The following is a 22593-nucleotide window of genomic DNA, read 5'->3' on the forward strand; positions in this document are numbered from 1 at the left end:
TACGGAACCGGTAAGCGTTCCAATCTTGACAGACTTCCAATCTTGACCCTACTATCTAAAAATTTTCAAACAATAGTTAATCTCCATTTTATGTCTCTAACCATACAATTCTTACCGACTTAAAAATACCGATCGTATCTGACCTGGCCCAATTTCGTTATAAAAATCTCCATTCTAAATACCTGATCACAACATCGGCAAAAGATAGTTGACGATGATCTCCAACCTGTTGGTGAACTAACGGCTCCAAACAATGGATGGGCGCCGTTCACGGGTTTTTGTGTGTCCGTGAGTACGGACACGAGGGTTATGGTACCAGATCCTGTGTGCATAGACGGGGAAGGGTGCATAACCGTCAGTACTATGAGGTAACAGAAATGTTCCAAGTTTCAGCCTTTGTTACAATGGGAATGGACACGTAGTGGTTCGTGGTAATGCCCCTGGCGAGAACTTAGAGAAGAGACTGTCTTCTATCTGTGAACTTCGCACGAAACTTGACTGTGGCCATCGTTATACACCTGGCCTCACGGGATACGGCGGATCGGACGGCGGGTGTATAAGCGCTATGATCACTCTGAAAAGTCCTTCGAATGCGTGAGTAGTGGCGAATAGAAATGGGTAGTGAATCGGTTGCTCCTGTTCGAGTATGCTTTGCACGTAGGTGAGCTCGATTGAAGGCTTTTATCGTAGGCGGTACTCCTCTAGGGAGTGGTTAGCAATTCCACTATTAACAAAACCGCGGCGGGAGCGGATCCGGTAGTTTCTACGCTAGGGAACCCCTAATACTCTGGGAGATAGAGTGGCCTTCTCTAACTAGGGAGCGCGCGGGAGACCAGGCTGATGCCGTCCCGACCACTCGGAGTGGGCAAGCGAGGAGCGGGGTTGTCTTGGCTCCTCGGGGCTGAGCTGCCTCTATACACCAATGCTGCGGCAGTACACCCTTCTGTCGTATGTGGAGGTGCGTCAGCTCTCATCTTAAGAATCAAAAGTTCGATACGGCCGAATAGGCTAGGTGCGGATGTTAAAGATCCTCATTGTACTTTTTAGGACGACCGAGTATACGGGAAAGCAATGTCCATATACAACCTTGTGTGCATGTTCACATAATATAATAACAATTTCAATATTTTTGCTTTTATGTATTTTAAGAGCAGTTATAAATAAATAAATGATTTAAAAAAAGAGTATTTATAGTGTATGGGAGGGTTTTTATGTAATTTGAGGCAACGGGAGCGGATCATGGACCATAGGAATATTTAGATCTGTATGGGTGGTTAAATTGAACACATAAAATGAAGCATCGAGGATTTTGCTGAAGATTATGGCCAGTTCGGATGAGACAGATATTGACGTTTGGCTGAACCCCGCACTTCCACCCCGTAAGTACAGGATTCAATTATGTGTTATAAAGCGGCTTTTTATGTGCGATTGGTAAGTCAGAGTGTTTCTCAATAAGTTGTAAAAATTTATCTTGAAAGTATCGTGTCATAACTTTTTTTTTAGGTTGAATAAGAAAATAAGTAGGAGGATTGTATTACTAAACGATGTCAGATAAATAACAAGTGACAAACACGTAAAAATCTCCTAGTAAGGTAGGCCAAAATACTTCTGTTTTGAAAAAAAAAAGTATTCGATTTAAGCTCCTAATCAAACCGTTTACTACGGGTTTGCACAGCATAGAAAAATGAGAGTATTTGGGCCGAGTTAGCCGGGGGTGATTTTTTTCCATTGTCCGGTTTTTTATATATTAATATTTGATATTAATACTTAATTAATAAAAATGAATATATTCTTTAATTAATAAAATACGGAATTAGTATATTAGTAATCGTTCCACATCATGCGTTTTTGGCCAAATTCTCTTTCTGTTAGCCTATTTCAACAAGGATCAAATTTTATATAATTGTATCAGTGGGAAAAATAAGTATGAAATTAATAAAAATTCAACAAATATTTTGTTTGATTGGTAACTACATAAGGTAGATAACACATTTTATTTACAATAAAGAAAGAACATTTCATTTTGAACATTTATAAAGTCTAATACTGCATGGATGGAAACCCGTCCGCCATAACTTCGCTGTCCATATAATTTTTCATGAATAATTCTTTTTAAATGAATTGTTAAGTGAATTTTACAACTATATCAAACATTTATTATTTTCGTTTAAAAAAACGAGGTTAATTTTTGCCAAATAGATTTCTTATTACAATTAATTAAGGTTTTTAGTTGAGATAAAAAAGTCAATGGCACGAGCGGGATTCGAACCCACGATCTTCGGCTTGATACGCTGCTGCTCTACCACTTGAGCTATCGTGACCTCGATCCACTCGGACACTAACTTCCCATCTCAACCCCACCTTTTGAATTTTTCATTTCTTTTGAAAAATGGCAAAAAGGAGGGTGATTTAAAATGAAGTATACTTCACTAAAGCTCTCCGTGGCCATTTCATTTGTCGTCGAGAATCCAGTCCGATTACACGACATTTGAAAAATGGCAAAAAGGAGGGAAAATTCAAAAGGTGGCGTGGAGATGGGAAGTTATTGTCCGAGTGGATCGAGCGACGATAGCTCAAGTGGTAGAGCAGCGGCGTATCTAGCCGAAGATCGTTGGTTCGAATCCCGCTCGTGCCATTGACTTTTTTATCTCAACTAAAAACCTTAATTAATTGTAATATATTAATTGGTCAAGCGGACCACGAAATTAGTTAATTTAATAAATTTCTTATGTTGAGTATTCTCTTATAAAAATATTTTATTTTTTATTCGTTAAAAAGCTACTTTTTTCTTTTTTCAAATGGTGTGTTTAAGATAAAATTGCTAGGTTTTGTGTTTGTTTCGATGTAAAATGTTCCGGGTTTTAGCCATTTTTGAATTATAGAAAAATTTCTAAAAATAAAAAAATATTTCTCGAATAAACTAGATCATAATTTTTTTAAACCAATTTAACTAATCTGACATTTTGTTTTATCACCTCTAGACTCCTCACAGTTTTCCTGATATTTGAGAAGTCGCCATCAGAATATCTTAGACGGCTATAATTCAAAAACTTCTAAAAGGATCTTAACGTCAAATAAACCATTTAAAAGAAGAACGTAGCTTTGTAATGCCATATGTATCATTAAAATATAGAAAATATTTCTGTGAGAAAATACACAAAATATCGAACCGTGAACCTCTGCCTTACAGGGATGAACGCCATTCAACGCACTAACCAGTTCCGACTACCCATAATTTATTTTTTATTTTTATAAGTTAGATAAGAAAATGACATTTTTGATCACATATTCCGCTATCTACGATACCCATGACTTGCTGGTAAATATAATTTTGGTAATTATTCGGAGATCGTGAGATGCGGTCTGGTGTGACGTAGGTTTTAGAAAAACATTTTCTTTATCGTGCCAACGTTTCGGTCTTTATTGAGATCATCTTAGATGCCTGAGATTTATAAACAATGTTTAAATTTTACAAATACATGTAGGATGTGGAAAAAAATGAATTTATGCAATGCTAGAAATTTTTAGATTAAAAAAAATAAACTTATACGATACAATACTAGAAATTTTTTGATTAAAAAATGAATTTAAGCAATGCTAGAAATTTTAGATTAACAAAATGAATTTTTACAATACTAGAAATTTTTAGATTAAAAAAAAATTTATTCAAGACAAAATTGAGTTTATACCATGCAAGAAAATTTTAGATTAAAAAATGAAATTATACAATGCTAGATGATGATTCTATGATTTTTTATCTAAAATTTTCTAGGATCGTATAAATTTATTAATTTATACAATGCAAGAAAATTTTAGATTAAAAAAATAAATGTATACAATGCTAGAAAATTTTAGATAAAAAATCATACAATCATCATCTAGCATTGTATAAATTCATTTTTTTAATCTACAATTATCTAGCATTGTATAAATTCATTTTTTTAATGTAAAATTTTCTTGCAATGTATAAACTCAATTTTTTCATCTAAAATTTTCTAGCATTGTATAAATTAATAAATTTATACGATCCTAGAAAATTTTAGATAAAAAATCTTAGAATCATCATCTAGCATTGTATAATTTCATTTTTTAATCTTAAATTTTCTTGCATTGTATAAACTCAATTTTTTTAATTTAAAATTTTCTAGCATTCTGTAAATTAATTTTTTTCACATCCTACATGTATTTGTAAAATTTAAACCGTATTTATAAATCTCAGGTCCTGAAGATGATCTCAGTAAAGATCGAAACGTTGGCACGATAAAGAAAATGTTTTTGTAAAACCTACGTTACACCAAACCGCATCTCATGATCTTCGAATAATCATTAAATATCACTCACTAAACACCACACACTTATAATTTTGTTGTAGCGACGTAACAAAAAAGGTTTAAGATTTTGTAATGCCATATGTATCATTAAAATATACAAAATATTTCTGTGAGAAAATACACAAAATATCAAAATTATTTGTCACAAATTAACCTAGTTTTTTAAATCGAAATAATAGTCGGATTTTAATGTTTGATGTATTTATAGAATGAACTGGTCAATTTTTTTAAACGAATTTTCCTATTACTAGGAATATTAATAAGGAAGTGAGCGAGAAATGGTCGAAATTATCAGTCAAAAAATTAATTTACACCGATTACCTCAAAAATTGTCATCTAAAGGTTGTATAACGCTAGAATCACGAGCATAAGGTCAAATCCAAATTTGGACCATTTCTGATCTACTTTGTTTACAGAATGTTTGTTAAAATATGGAAAAAAGCAGTATTTTGTTGATTTATCTTTTTAGATCATACCACATTAGAATATTCTGCGTCCAAATCCGTGACCCACCAACCTGGTGGACCCTGTCAGTTATAATTCCGTTTAAACCACCTTCAACGACAAACCTTTTATTAATGTGTTAAGAAAGCACGTGTTGGGCGATATTTGCATTAATACCGTTTAAAAGGTTAAAAAGAAGTTATTAAATTTGCACAATCTAAACATTATTCCGATACAAGTTTACGATAAGGGAGAGAAAATAGATTTAAGAAAGCAGTTAAAGAGCGACTTATTTACTTCATCGTTCTAATCAAGATCTTCCTATGTGATTTAGAATTCAATTAATCGGTTGAAATATGACACTAATAATTCCGAGAGTGATCGGCCCTTTAATAATTGCGGCGGCAGCACATCCTCCGTTAATAGCACCATTTCTTAAAAGGTCCTTTACAAATTGGGCCGATATAATTACAGATTAACATATTTGATTTTGTCGATACGAATTGTTTTTTGATTTGAATATTCATGGATTTATTCAAAACCGAACCGGCCGGAGCATTTCTCGGATTTCATTCCACAACGGTCATACAGAGGTCGCGGTCGCTCTTTGTTGTGACATTCGGCCAATTTTGTGATGATAAAAGTAAAAAAAAAAATCAAACCGCTCTTAACAGTTTTATTATAAGGTTGAGGACAGGTGGCTAGATTCGGAGAAAGTGAGCCTCGTTGTTCCAGCGCACAAGGACCACCTTCAACGTTTCACAAGCCTCAAGCAAGGCATACATCATTCACATACTACCGGGCGTACTTTCGTAATTGACAAGTATTGATATAGTGGAACAGATCGTTGATAACTCGGTAAACAATATTTTCAATCATGATCGATCCAACTTAAAACAATACCCTAGTTGATTTCTTTTAAATTGCCCATGAAAATTTATAGTAGTCTTTTGTATACGAGGTTACAAATAAGTAATGAAAATTGTCCCGATCCACAACTCATTATTTCGTATCGAAAATATTACATGTCCATAAATAACAAGCACAATCTGCTGTCACGGCGCATGAACAATCTCGACCGGTAATTATATTTATTGGCATACAGAATCTAAGACGTGAAGCAATTATCAGAGTAATTCTTTTCAATCAATTCTGTCGGATATGGAAAAGGACATGACATTGTTTCTTTCAACATCATTCATAATTGACAAGTTGCAGCGATGTATTCGTTTCTCTTATTGCATCTAACAAAATTCAACAGCCCGTTTTTAAACATTTGACGTAGAAAGCAGGAAATAGTTATTGATCAATTAAATATTGAGTTACGTGGCCGATGTAAGCGTGGAACTCAGCTAAACTTGATCTTCGTTACCGATCCCACTTCGCTTTTTGTTGTATCTCTTTTTATATTACATCATGTTCACTGAAGCTTCTGAACCGCAGATAAGAAAAAAAAAACAGTAGACACAGAAACGATCATGCTGAATTAAAACGAAAAACACAAATTTGAATGGCATCTTCTGGTCTCTTTGCCCGCATATTTGGAGAACCTGAAACTCAAGTTGAGGCAAAAATGTTCTTACTAAAGTGTAAATGTAACTATTATTTTAGTAATGTCGTTTAGTTATTATTAATCATTTAGCGTTTTTTATACATTGTTACTGACTACTGACTAATTTACTGTTGATTCTATGAATAATAATAAAGCTGAATGGGTATTTAGAGATCATGAGATGCGGTCTGGTGTGACGTAGATTTAAAAAAAACATTTTCTTTATCGAGCCAACGTTTCGATCTTTATTCGGAAATCGTGAGATGCGGTCTGGTGTGACGTAGATTTTAAAAAAACATTTTCTTTATCGAGCCAACGTTTCGATCTTTATTCGGAAATCGTGAGATGCGGTCTGGTGTGACGTAGATTTTACAAAAACATTTTCTTTATCGTGCCAATGTTTCGATCTTTATTGAGATCATCTTCAGGGCCTGGGATTTCCAAACATTGTTTAAATTTAACAAATACACGTAGGAAAAAAGTGAATCTATACAATGCAAAAAAATATTTTTTATATTGAATGAAAGTATTTCTACTCACTCAAAGTGTTTGTTTTCTGCGTAATTGTGCCATTCTTGCGTGTCGTGTTGAGAGCGCCAGTGAGATATTGCTGTTTTATGTTTATATACGTTAGATTTTGAAGGGGTGGGGAAGGAAGACAGTACAGAAATACTGCATAATTTAAACAATGTTCATAAATCCCTGGCACTGAAGATGATCTCAATAAAGATCGAAACATTGGCACGATAAAGAAAATGTTTTTCTGAAACCTACGTCAGACCAGACCGCATCTCACGATTTTCGAATAATCATCGACTAACGGTCACTAATCACCACACGTTTCGATCTTTATTGAGATCATCTTCAGGCCTAGGATTTATAAACATTGTTTAAATTTTACAAATACATGTAGGATGTGGAAAAAAATGAATTTATACAATGCTGGAATTTTTAAATTTAATCAAAGTATTTGTGCTCACTCAAATTTGTACTCACTCAAAGTGTTTGATTTCTGAAGTTTTGAAGAATGTTGAAGGGGTGGGGAAGGACGTCGGGATAAAAAGACATTGTTATAAGAGGAGTCACCTTCTTTGCGCCACACTCCTTCAAAATCCAACGTATATAAACATAAAACAGCAATATCTCACTGGCGCTCTCAACACGACGCACAAGAATAACAAGTCTACACAGAAAACAAACACTTTGAGTGAGTATAAATATTTTGATTGAAGTTAAAAATTCTAGCATTATATAAATTCATTTTTTTCCACATCCTACATGTATTATTGTAAAAATTTAAACATAGTTTGTAAATCCCAGGAAGATGATTCCAATAAAGATCGAAACGTTTTTCTAAACCTACGTCACACCAGACCGCATCTCACGATCTCGAAATAATCATTGGCTAACGGTCACTAAACACCACACAAATAAAGCTGAATAAAGTCCAATATTCGTTTCACATCCATTCAATTTTGTTCTTCGTACAACCTTTGTTTCTATAGTTTAGTAGCACTACTATGTCCGAAATTCCCCTGGACCAAAAGAACCAACTCATTTAACAATCTAATAAAATCCCTTCTTATATTTTAAAAACATTTTAGACAACTAACGTCTTATAAAAGCTTCTAAATCAATATTTTTGGACATCAATTTGGTTTTCACAACTGCCAAAGATCCAATAGAGTCTCATCCAAAGAGTTGTAGCCTATACTGTCCTTGGCCTAGCATGTAAGCCGCTTTTGATCGAGTTTGGCACTTTGGCTTGATGTTCCCTTGAACTAGTATCTCATATTTCACCGCTTGTCCGGTTTTTTCTTTTTCGAGTTTTGAGGGCGATTCCCTATATTATCCCATCCTTGCTGGTTTTCATCAGGGTGGCGATCTGGCTCCCACAAATTACCAGGTGTGCTCATTTAAACTCAAACCATCCTGGCCGAGCAGACTATACAGCCAATAATTCTGATCTTGTCGTTTGCACTCGAAACTCGAAACGTTCAGCAACATCTCATTCTGGTGTAAAAAGTCGCAGAAGAGCCCAGTCACATAACCGTCACTCTTCGAAGATCTCTCCTCCGGTACACTTCAATACTATCTACCTCCCAGGACAACATACCTAGCACTATAGATCTAGAATCGTTTGACGTGGGATCCTCGACAAAAACGCTAATATTTTATGGCACGATGCAGGCGTTTTCACGATTTTTTTATAAATGCAGCCTCTCACAAATAAGACTCATTTATAACACCTGCGGCCCAGATATTTATGAACTGGCCGTGTTCACCTAATATTTTGTCATATTTGATGATAAAATATTTGTCAACATTGGAGGGTTTTTTAATTTGTGCGTTCAAGTCGAGTTTAACTAAGGCGGAACCTCGCATTTTCTGTTGTCGAATATGCTACCAACGAAGCCCTGTTTCGGCTGGTATCAAGATCAAAAGCTGCAAACTTCATCCTACGTCCGGAAAGCCGACTCGGATGAAAAATGCTCTTCCATTCTTTAAAATGCGAAGCCTCCCGTATAATTGGACGCCATAGATAAATTGTGAGATCGTCACCGGAAGATCTCACGAATTAATCCTATTTTCCAATTCTTGGAATATCAGACCGGTACTTCTGACGTTGATTTGTTTCCAGCGTTGCTACAGCTTAATTAAATAATTTTCAAGGATGAAATCGCATGGAAGGCGTTTTTAATGCCGGTATTATTCCCTTTGGTTATTACTTATTACCTTTCTTATCCTTGACCACACAACAGAATCTTTGTGCTTGCACAAGCGGATATGAAGTATGACTCCATTTTTCCACCGGATTCTAAATAAAAGGAGAAACAACAGTTGCTAAGAGCAGGTGAATTGAAGACAAAAGATCTAGCTGGCGCGTTGGGCCACCTGGCTTAATTACAATCAGTTCAAGGATTTACAGATAAGTGCGCGCAGTTTTTTAGAATTGTTAGCGTCACTAAGTCTGATGTGAACTAAGTTTTTACATCTGCCTATAAAATAATGCGATGTCCGAGAAAAATCCCATCAGGTAAAGCTCACCTGATTCAATCAGCTAATAACGTTAAATTTGATGCGGGGCAGAACAATGAGTTAAATTTTCATCATAATTTTAAAAACTTAAATACAGTGTAAACAGAAAACTGTTTTATGTTAGACTCGAAGATGAACATGAAACCATTATTGAAACAGCCGTCAAACATTAACCAACACGACAATTAATTAAGGTTTTTAGTTGAGATGAAAAAAAGTTAATGGCACGAGAGGGATTCGAACCCACGACCTTCGGCGACGACCATCTCAACTAAAAACCTTAATTAATTGTAATGTATTAATTGGTCAAGTGGACCACGAAATTAGTGAAATTAACCAACACATTGACTCTTTTTGTAATTTTGCATAATTTTCATTAGCTTATTAAATATAATATTTATAGGATGGTCCGAATGGGATGATGATTTCTCGTCTTCGAAGACAGCATTGAACGCGGTGGACTTGGATTCAAATCGTGGCATAGCCTATGAATTTTTACTTGTGAATAATATGGAGAAAGTAGTGTAAAGATACTACGCTCCTCATCAGCGATACCCAATGGGTCAAACCCTGTATGACAGAAATTAAACTACCAAGTTGAGATTACGGTGTGAGTTCACCAACATTAATGAAATATTTAGTTTTTTCTACGAGGGTATTTCAACCAAAATGTTGTACGAACCGTTGGGTGCCAGGGTTTTTGCAAAAGTCCGGCCGTTGGAATCGAACCGTGAACCTCTGCCTTACAGGGATGAACGCCATTCAACGCACTAACCAGTTCCGACTACCCATAATTTATTTTTTATTTTTATAAGTTAGATAAGAAAATTACATTTTTGATCACATATTCCGCTATCTACGATACCCATGACTAGCTAGTAAATATAATTTTGATAATTATTCGACAAATTTGGACTTAACTGCACGAAAAGTTAATGCTAAGAGTGTCTGCCGGACAGTCAGAGTCTGCCTTTCTAAAACGTATTCCACGCCTTAATATTTCGCTAATGCCGAGTTTAATTACGATAATTTAAAAGCATAAAAAATCTACCCGGTTTTACAGTGGATTCAAATTCTGCTTCTGGGTTTCACCAAAAACCAAGCAACCTTGGGAAAGTGTAAAATCATGAAAATGCTGGGCTTAAAGTTCCACATTTGGCTATGCAGGATAACATTCAACAGTCTAAACGGTTTATAATTTGGAGCAACCAAAAAACTATTTCCAAAGATGATTTTTTTTTGAAAACCTAAATCTACAACCAATAAAAAAACATTTTATTATATGTACTCAAATAACATTGATCAACAGGGCTCTCTGGATGTAGCTCATTAAAGCTCAATTTAGCTTAGTCAAAATTTAAAGAAATTAATATTAATAACAAATGTGTGGTGATTAGTGAACGCCGTTAATCGATGATTGTTCAGAAATCGTGAGATGAGGTCTGGTGTGGCGTAGGGTTTAGAAAAACATTTCCTTTATCGTGCCAACGTTTCGATCATTATTGATATCATCTTCAGGGTCTGTCATTTACAAACATTGTTTAAATTTAACAAATAAATGTAGGATGTGGAAAAATGAATTTATGCAATGCTAGAAAATTTAAATTAAAAAAAATTAACTTATACAATACTAGAAATTTTTAGATTAAAAAATGAATTTATACAATGCTAGAAAATTTTAGATTAAAAAATGAATTTTTAAAATACTAGAAATTTTTAGATTTAAAAAAAATTATTCCAGAAAAAATTGAGTTTATACAATGCAAGAAAATTTTAGATAAAAAATCATAGAATCATCATCTAGCATTGTATAAATTCATTTTTTTAAATCTAAAATTATCTAGCATTGTATAAATTCATTTTTTTAATCTAAAATTTTCTTGCAATGTATAAACTCAATTTTTTCATCTAAAATTTTTTAGCATTGTATAAATTAATAAATTTATACGATCCTAGAAAATTTTAGATAAAAAATCATAGAATCATCATCAAGCATTGTATAAATTCATTTTTTTTAATCTAAAATTTTCTTGCATTGTATAAATTCAATTTTTTTAATCTAAAATTTTTTAGCATTGCATAAATTAATTTTTTTCACATCCCACATGTATTTGTAAAATTTAAACCGTGTTTATAAATCCCAGGCCCTAAAGGTGATCTCAATAAAGATCGAAACGTTGGCACGATAAAGGAAATGTTTTTCTGAAACCTACATCACACCCGACCGCATCTCACGATCTTCGAATAATCATTAAATAACGGTCACTAAACACCACACACTTATAATTTTGTTGTAGCGACGTAGCAAAAAAGGTTTAAGATTTTTTTTAAAAGAGTAAAGTTGGTATTTTCCTTTTACAGACCAAAAACCCCTGAAGACAATATCTTTGGAAAATCAAAAAATTTAATCTTTTTGTTTCGGTAAAAATCTATTTTTCTTAAGGAATAAAGTTGATATTCTTCTTTTCCATGCCATAAAATCTAATACAATTTTTCACCAATACGTTGTATGTATTCCAGATGGTTTAATTTTTGTCCCAATTTAGATAAAATGTGATAACTTTGAAACGACTGAAATGGAACCGATTAAAATTGAAATAGAACGGGTAAAAATTGAGTTGTAAAATGTGAGATATCCCTCGGAAAGGGTTGTCCATATCAAAAGGAATAAATTTGAGTTGTAAAACGTTTCACTTGGAAAAAGTTCAGATTTGGAAAGGGATGCTTGCGACTTGGAAAGGAGTGAATTTGATTTGTAAAAGGTTTAAAAAGACACGTGACACGAGAAAGGTTCAAATAGACTTGGAAATACTATAGATATTAAAGAGAGTAGAACACAGCACGTAGCCCTGGAGAACACCACGTGTGTTATAGTAGTAAGTAAAATATTAACAATTTACACTACAAAATTTTGTGTTTTTATGATCTTGTCGACAATTAACATAATTGCAATTAAAATGATAGAAATCTTAATATCATAATCTATTCTTTCTGTAAGAAAATATGCATTGTGAGAAATTAAAGCAATTCTATTAATTTGACGTAAAGAATAAACGAACCCCACGCATCTTTGGTCTTGTTAGGTAGAGGAACTGGTGAGTTGATGTTAGCAATTTGACCTGTTATAAAAAGTGCGGGGTTCCAAAGTGTTTACAACAATAACTGAGGTCTTTAGTACGAAATAGCATTAAGGCAGGTGTACTCGCCCCTATTGGACTTTTCAGGAAGGACACTTAAGTTTTTATTTGATCGAAGTCCTTTTGGAGGTTGAACGCCAGGTGTGCATTTTGCGGTTAACCCAGCTGTGGACGTATTAAAACTTCTTACAATCCCAGTATATCATCATGTTTTATTGTTTCATTAATAAGCCGTCCGTGGGCATTCCGATGTGGAAATTGCATATGACAACTCCTGGTTTTATCCGAGTCAATTAGCAATGCGACAAGCTAAGGATCGAGGACGAAAACGTATAATAGCCGTCGGGTACTCCCACGCCCCTTCCTCGGGGTTACGCAATGGTAATTAATGGGGATAGGGGACTTTGATCGATACCTGGCTAAGGTGTGCCTGGTCTCTTAGGATCTGGGCCTTGCTGATGCAAAGAAGCCGCTCCGGACAGCCAAACAGGCTTATTAATCAACTGGCTAAAAAATATATATATTTAGTGTTGGGAAAACCGCTCCTGGAACATTTGTGAAATCTCTTCAATAAGCTGTTTTTTTTTTAAAGTTAAATCTAAAACACAATTTCCAGGCGAGGAAATGATAACACAACACAGAAAGCTCCTGCAAATGGACTTTTTAAATTAATGGGATGATGCTACGCTTCCATAACACAACTCTCTTGTAATCGAAATATCATCAACATTTAGCCTCACCTTTCTTATCACTCATCAAGGATAAGGTTTTTTACATCACTTGAGAAGTATGATGATTTGAAATTAACGTTTTGTTTTAAAACTGCCAGATTGTACCAAAATCCTTTATAAAAAAGTAAAAATAAATTTGAAACCAAAAACTAAATATCCGAGGCGATGTTTTTATTTTTTATTTTGTTACTTTGCAGGCGATTGGCCCATCATAAAAATTAAAAGAAATCATTAAATTGCATCAAAATATACCTACTATAAAAATATATGTGTGGTGATTAGTGACCGTTAATCGATATTTATTAATCGTGAGATGCGGTCTGATGTGATGTAGGTGATGTTTTTCTGAAACCTACATCACACTAGACCGCATCTCACGATTTCTAAATAAATATAAAAATATAAATAAATGGCCCGTTAAATTATTTCATTCAATCCATTTCGTACATCAAATTTATACTGAGCTCATCAATGTAAGTACAGGTTCGGGGTCCCCAACATGCTTACAATTTTTTTAAATCAAATCGGGGTTGATGTGACCTCTGCTTTTGCGAATCCTGTAGACAGAGTAAAATTATGAATGTAAAATATTAATATTGATATTTACATGTATAAATGGGAAAATAACATTTTCCAGGAAGTCAGATCGAATATATTATCAGTTATTTGGATATCGTGAGATGCGGTCTGGTGTTGCACTGCAAGTTCTTTATCGTGCCAACGTTTCGATCTTTATTGATATCTTCTTCAGGGCCTGGGATTTATAAACATTGTTTAAATTTTACAAATACATGTAGCATGTGGAAAAAAATGAATTTATACGATGCTAGAATTTTTAAATTCAATCTAACTATTTGTACTCACACAAAGTGTTTGTTTTCTGTATAGATGTTTTTAGATGTGCTTGTGTCGTGTATAGAGTGCCAGTGAGATATTGATGTTTTATGTTTATATACGTTGGATTTTGAAGGGGTGGGGCAAAAAGAAGCCGACTCCTCATATAAAAATGTCTTTCTATCCCGATTTCCTTCAAACTCCAATGTATATAAACATAAAACATCAATATCTCACGGGCACTCTCAACGCCACGCAACACGCAAGAATGGCACAATTACGCAGAAAACACACACTCTGAGCGAGTAGAAATACTATGATTGAATATAAAAAACATTTTTTTTCATTATATAAACTCACTTTTTTCCACATCCTACATGTATTTCGGACATAGGAGTGCTTCCAAACTATAACTAAAGGAAAGTAGGTTGTACGAAGAACACATTCAATAGATGTGAAACGAATACTGGACTTTATTCAGCTTTATTTTTGTGCTGTTTAGTGACCATTAGCCAATGATTATTGGAGATCGTGAGATGGGGTCTGGTGTGACATAGGTTTTAGAGAAACATTTTCTTTATCGTACCAACGTTTCGATCTTTATTGAGATCATCTTCAGGGCTTTAGATTTATAAACATTGTTTCAATTATACAAATACATGTAGGCACTCAATCAAAGTATATATATACATTTATACCATTTATAAAATCTAGCAAGTTGCCAGAAGCAATACATCTAAGACTATAGTGCAACTTACTTCATTTTTTTATAAACGTATAAAAAAGGCATGATAAAATAACACAGAGAAATCACTGACGAACGAACACAGCTTACCAAAAAAATGAGCAGCGTGACAAGATTGAAAAATTTGTTCATCAAGGGGGCAAGCCCATGAGCTGCAGTAGAAACGCTAATAAATCTACCTCCAATGGAAAAATATTCAAGGAGTCGATGAACAAAGCTTATACAGGCTCCAAAAGAGAAAAATTGGACTGAGATTAAATATTTCGGCGTACAATAATAACAAATATAACCACATACTTTCTTAGAAATGGGGGACGAGAAAATATTACAACAGACTTAAAAAGGAGAAGGATAATCAAGAGAAAAAAAGTTATGCAGGTATGGTACAGCTTCAAACCAATGAAGAAACCGTGTCAGGTGTATTCGGTGCAAACCCAAAATTTGAGCAATTAAACCTATAAGGGAAGCATATATTCTTCTTCAAGCAGAAATACATAGTATTTATACTTCCACCAAAAAAATTTTTTAAAAGATGTTACTTTCGCCAAAAAGTTCTCATAAGATCAGACAGCCAAGAAACCCTAAAAGCATTAACACTTATAAAGGCAAAACAGTCGATGAATGCATCCACAATCTTCAGAACTCTGACAATAACTTAGGTGCTTGGGCACAGAGGATTCAGAGTGAACAAGTAGTCAAACTGGTAGAAGATAATCTGCAAGGCTCTAATAAGCAAACAACCTATATAAGGTATAACAAGAGTAAGCATAGACTCATCGATCTCGGTATGGGTCCATAAAAAACACAGCAAGTGTGTATAATTGCTAGAAGTGCCAGACGTAGTAAACTCTTAAATAACTCCTTAGTAAAACTATCAAGCACATTGGCACAGTTAGACAGAGTAAAATTCAGCGGAATGATAAGGCCGTAAACAGCTCACTGTTATCTGTCAAAACACCTACACAACTACCCATGACATTTTTATTCAATGAAGACCCAATTTCTAGGTTTTGCAATTAGGAGGGAGAAGCCAATATGAATGTATCAACTATCCAAAGTCTAGGAAAAAGAACTAAAAATTATGAAAGTATGGGTGCCAAGGCATAAAGGAATTCTGGGTAATGAACAAGCTGACAAACAGGCTAGACCATATAATATACCCCGAACCTATACTTGGGATAACAAGATCAAGCGTAGATCCATTTCAGATGGGTCCACAAAAACAAAAGGAGAATGGACGAACTCCAGAGGTGCAAAACACATAAAATCATCAAACACCAAAACTGTCAAGCACATCGGTAGGTTGGCAAAGTATAAATGTCCAAAACTTATGAAAACATAACAATCTAAAAATATCTTGGGTGCCAGGGCACACAAGGCACATACGAAACATGTTTTTAGCGACACCTCCATTTACAGGACAATTACAGCTGATGCATTGACATGGAAAACTCATTTTGAAATGTATTTCATATCCCTACTTAGCAAACACTCTAACTGCGAGTAAGTACACTCAGGTTCATCCTACACATCAATCGTTCTAAATCTTCAACAGAACAGAAAGCCTATAAATATCCAATCCAGGCCAGATTAGTTTTTCATTTTCTCAGGTAGGATAAAACTAAGGTAGGATTAGTGATTCATTAAATTGCAATGTTTTCGTGAATTTTGCTACCGAACTACCAAAGGTCGGTCTTGCATTCATGCGTGAAGTTCAGGTCCTTCAAAATCAAACTTTCCACTCGCATTTTGCGTTTCAGAACTTTCTGAACAACTGTCGTTCCCTGTAGGTCTGAGGTCAATTCATTGTAACCGGCAAAACTCCGAAATCGTGAGACCAATTTTTTTTTAAATTTTTAGGGATTTTACGGGTAAAACGACCTACCTTTCTAGATGATTCGCTAAAAATATTATTCCAAACGGATTAACCTTTCCGCATGCGATTGCTCAAAATGAGAGGAAGCAAAGTGTCTACAACTTGGCACTCATTTTTTAACTTCGTATTGTTTATTGTTATGATTACGATCTGCAGAAAATTGACTTTAAAAGAAAGAAAACAAGTGCTTAATGTTTATAAAAAATTGAGGAGACCTAGTTTTAAAAACTACGCACATATTTAAGAATATCACCTATGTGGTCGATGAAGTATCTTTTTGAAGTATCATCTTTTTGCCAAGCTTTTGGCTTTTTATTATGACTTCCTCACGGCTCTCCAAAAAGATAAACTATTATTTTAATGGCTTAGACTCTCAATAAAACAATGTTTGAAATGAACTTACGGACACCAGTTGAAAAACAAATAAAAATAAAAGCACATCCAGGCACTTCTGTCATTTTTCGTTCTTGTTTATTGTTTTTACTTTATACAATATTAAGTTTTTCCTAGTTAACAAATAAATAACTTAATAAATAATTGTTAATCATCGCTGGTCAATAATTCTCTGTATGATATATTTAATTTTAAAGCTTAACGAAACGCCAGGAGAGAAAGTTTCAGAAGATAGTAAAATCATTGAAAAAATATATAAATTTATATTACATGCTATGTGTTATCAGATGGTAAAAAATTTCTGTTTATAGTCCACCTCCTGAAGAAGGACAATAGTAGTGTTTTTGATTTATTTGTCGATTTTTAACGTGAAAGGGACTTAGACACAGACCAACCAGTAAATAGTGAAACCTGCCAAAATAGGAAGTCTTGGATCTCGATACCAGTGTTTTTACATGAAATTCCTGTATTTATTATTAAAAATATTGTGGATTTTGTTACATGGTCTTGTTAATTTTTATACTTAGTCTATACTAAATCCATTATATTTAGTGCTCTATTGGCCAAATTCCTTCTTTCAATTAATTAATCTTTTTATGTAAGGTTTTGGTTGAAATGAAAAAAAAAATAGTGCCACGAGGGGGATTCGAACCTACGACCTTCGGCTAAAGTCGGCACGAAAGCTCCAGTGGTAGAGCAGCGGCGTATTTAACCGAAGGTTGTAGGATCGAATCCCGATCATAGCACTGACTTTTTCATTTCAACCAATATTTTACATAAAAAGATTACTTATTCTCTTCTTTTAGGAAAAGTATACATTTGCTTTTTGAGAAGTTTGTAAGAACCATATTTTGGAAGGTCTTTTAGTTGCGATGAACTTGGATAATGTTGAGGACAGAATTGCACGGATTTTGTTTCAGATTCCAATCAAACCACTGTACCTTTATACACATTGTATTCTGCTGAAAATGAAACAAATCGCGGGTACGTCCGCACCGTCTCGTTATTACAGTGTTAAGATCTGGTTGAATAACATTAAGGAATTCTTTATCGGGACCATTATTACGGATCTGGATGTGCGCTCGTATAAATGATGGTGGCCTCGGGGATGTGGAAGGTGTAATTTAGGCTTAGGTGGAGCCCGGTAGCGGGCCCGAGGCGTTCTAACCACCCACCATGTTATCATCTCCGAACCTACTGCGCCCAATTTTTATCAAATGAAACGAAACGCGCGTCCCGCTCGGCGGTTAATTCATTTCGGCCCTTTTTAATTCATACTTCGTACTTAAGAGCACAAGGCATTTCCATTAGTACTCTTCTGAAAATAATACAATCGGTTGATTGATCTCCTACGATGTAATTATTCCTCACAAATCCATTGTCCTCCGTCCATTGTTCCAATCAAAACAATACGTAACGAGAAATATTCCTCTGTCATAATGTACGCCGAGTCTAACGGTAAATTGTTCCGACGTCACTTTGCGAGTGTTCAATTTTATTTTGCTGAAGAGAATCGACCTGACAATTTTTTTCTATCTTCACAACAACACTCGTTTTAATAGTGTGTAATTAATTTTTCAATCGTTACTTGATCAATTGATGATACTTAATACGGAAAAATATCACCTGTGAAAATTAAAGCAAGCAAAATGGTACCGATAAAGGTAAACATATTGTGAATCCAGTCCGGTGTAGTAAGCAGATATGTGTATTTGAGGCGATTAGTTTCAAAACAGCTAACCATTTTCAAAAGATAATTTCAAGATCGTGAGATGCGGTCTGGCGTGAGTAGGTATTAGAAAAACGTTTTCTTTATCATGCCAACGTTTCGAACTTTATTTAGATCATCTTCACGGAGATGTGTAACCTACGTTACACGAGACCGCATCTCACGATCTCTAAATTATCATTAACTAACGGTCACTAAGTACCACACATTTTCAAAAGGTTTATGGGAGACACAAAAAACGTTTTTCATCCGTGCATTTTCCGTTTTTTTCTTAATTTCTTTTGGGAAAAAGGAAGGTCTCTATCCATATAAAGCCTAGTTGTCAATATTGTACGATTTCCAGGCTGCCAAATTTAAATTTAAAATTTGGATTAAGTGAGTGTTTAAGTATTCTGTGTAGCTAGCTAATCATTTTGGTGGAATGAGCTGAAAATTGGTTCTAGTCGAACCGTAAATGTAGTTTATATCGTAAATATAGTTTCACTAAACAAAACAATTTTCTGATTTCTTAGGTAGGTTCAAAAGTAAAGTGGAAATATTTTTTTTCAATTAATTAAGGTTTTGGTTGAGATAAAAAGCCAGTGCCACGAACGGGACCTACATATACATATATGTATCATTAAAAAGCTTTGCCTCTCTACAACAGAATGGTTCCCACCTTAAGGATCCATTGGACAAATTTTCCCTAAATGGTGTCTATAAGATTGAGTATAGTTATAACTCGGTATATGTGGGCCAAACAGGCAGAAAATTTGGCGATAGAATCTTAGAACCCCATCCTACCTCCGCACACAGTTCTGAGTTCAAAGACCACAACACAAACTGTTCACTTTTTTCCTCCAAAAAACCTTCTTCTTACACTTTGCTGACAAGGGCCGACAATTAAATTGAATGGAGCAGCTCGAAATAAACAAAACAGCTAGAAATCCAACCTTAATTTGCCTATGACATAGTGGACTCGATCTGCCCTCCATCATGAAAAAAAGTGTACAAAATAATGTAACCTCGTGACGTGACTATGGCTGTGGTTGAGACCGTTGAGCCAACAGACCTCTTTAAGTGTGTCCGAGCGTTGTTTACTTCAAAATATAGTAGTCAGTCAAGACAATGGGAAAAATTCTATTCTCTAAATATTTTATACATTATAATTCTTTTATATTTTTAAAGTTTATCAAGGACTTAAAATGTCACCTTGACTTATAATATTTATATCAGTAATAACTAATTATTGTTTCGTTCATGTTAGCGCCTGAAGATGGGAGAAATAAACTTGCGAAACCGGTCGTGTTAAAAACTTATTTTATTTAGTGGAATGACGCCCTCTAACTCTTGAATAAATTTATTCATTTAAAAGAAAGTATTTTCCGCAGGGTCGATGTCTTCACGCATCTTTCACCGTTCTGCACAGAATTCTTGTCGTGCATAATTATTAGTAATTTCTTCTTTATATTAGTCCAAATTCGGAAGCTCCTTCAACACTTTTGTAAAAGGGATTTTATAATTTTTTTTAATTTAAGGCCTTGGTTGAGATAAAAAAAGTCAGTGTCATGAGCGAGATTTGAACCCCCGAGCTTCGGCTAAATAAGGCTTCATTTCATAAGTCGCTAAGAATCCAATCCTGATTACACGACAATGGCAAAAAAGAGGGAAAATTCGAACGGTTGTAGGTTGAAATGGAGAGTTGGTGTCCGAGAGGGTCGAAATCACGATAGCTCAAATGGTAGAGCAGCAGCGTATTTAGCGGAAGGTTGTGGGTTCGAATCCCGCTCGTTACACTGAATTTTTTATTCTAACCAAGGCCTTACGTAAAAAGAATAATTAATTGAAAGAAGTAACTTTGTCAATTGACCACTAAAAATAAATGGATTAGTATTTTATTGGGTTCGCCATATCCTCTTCTTTACTGGAACCTCAGACTGGTACCTCAGTTGGGATGGTTTAAGTAATATTAAATTTCTTTTTTTTTATACCTTTTCAATTTTTTTTAAATAAGTAATTTTTTGGAAGGTCCCTGTGTTCTTAAGAATGTTAAAATATATTTTTACTTTGAGAACCATTTTATTGAACGAACCAATGGAAACCGGTTTGCTGAAAACAATCAGAAATGTGTGGTGATTAGTGACCGTTAATCGATAATTATTCACAAATCGTGAGATGCGGTCTGGCATGATGTAGGTTTCAGAAAAACATTTTCTTTATCGTGCCAACGTTTCGATCTTTATTGAGATCATCTTCAAGGCCTGCGATTTACAAACATTGTTTACATTTAACAAATACATTTAGGATATGGAAAAGTGAATTTATACAATGCAAAATATATTTTTCATATTCAATCAAAGTATTTCACAATCATATCCATCATAAAAGCATTTCACTTTAATTTCCAAAAGAGGAATTTTGGGGAATTAACCGGAAAATCGTGCACAGCAGAAGAATCTTCATTTGACCCCTTTTTTATTGATCTTCACTCAATCGATAAATAAATACATTTTTTTTGCCGACCAATTCCCTGACCTTTTAGGGATGGGGTACGAGTCTAGCCAGCCATTTAACCCCTCGGGTCTTGGTCGCCACCCTGCATAATATATGAANATATATATACATATACATATATCTTTTAATAGACAACAACCTTCCAACTTGTCCTCGATGTATGCGGACAAGTTGGAAGGTGTTGTCTATTAAAAGCCTATTATGGATTAGCCTGATGCGACCTATTCGCAGTCTAGAGAGAATGACAAGTTCTTTTCTCTCAAGTTCCTCAGTTGGCCATTTATGTACAACTGGCTTAATTTCTTTAAAACTATATCTATAGACATTACATCTTGCCGACCACTTTCGTTTGATAATGTTTTTAACATAAACGACTATATCATCTGGGCGGAGAGGAAATTGATCTTTTGTAGATGGTTTGCAGCGTTCCTTGCCTGTTGATCAGTTCTTTCATTTCCAGAAATGCCGACATGACTAGAAACCCAAACGAATACTACATGTTCGTTAAGGTTACTACATTATCGTTTTGATTTCATAGATATATTTGTGAATTTCTAAGATGTATGGGTCAACCGAGAAATTATTTTTGATGGCAACGAGACCACTTTTCGAATCAGCGCAAATAATGGCATAACAAATTCCTTGCGATTCGTTTATAATGCTCAATGATCTTCTGATTGCATGATGATCAGCTGTCTATATGCCTTATTCGATAGAGACACTTGAGGTTGTACTCATCAGAAAATATCCCACACCCTACACCAATTTCATTTCTGGACCCATCGGTATAAAAAAACGTTATAATTGAGATAGCTATTTAAAATTCGCAAGAATTTTGCCTTGATACCAATATAGTATGAATGAGTGCGGTGATTAGTGACCGTTAGTCGATGATTATTCAGAAATCGTGAGATGCGGTCTGGTGTGATGTAGGTTTCAGAAAAACATTTTCTTTATCGAGCCAACGTTTCGATCTTTATTGAGATCATCTTCAGGGCCTGGGATTTACAAACATTGTTTAAATTTAACAATAATATGAATATTTAATTACACTGAAGTTTTACTTGAGCCAAAACAACCTTAAGAATTCCCATATTCTTAAAGTGAAAGACAGTGGGAAAAGGCCTAGTAAAAATAGATGATGATGATCAAATGGGCTGAGAAATTATAGAATCCGCATTGATTGAATTTGAAAAAACCCACACATAATCCATTTCTCATTAGATTAGTGACAAAGGATGAAATGTGGTCGTATAATAATAAATAATCCATTTATGTTTAGTGGTGTA

Source organism: Cimex lectularius, unplaced genomic scaffold, assembly GCF_000648675.2.
Source record: "Cimex lectularius strain Harlan isolate CLEC.00 unplaced genomic scaffold, Clec_2.1 scaffold123, whole genome shotgun sequence".
Lineage (NCBI taxonomy): Eukaryota > Metazoa > Arthropoda > Insecta > Hemiptera > Cimicidae > Cimex > Cimex lectularius.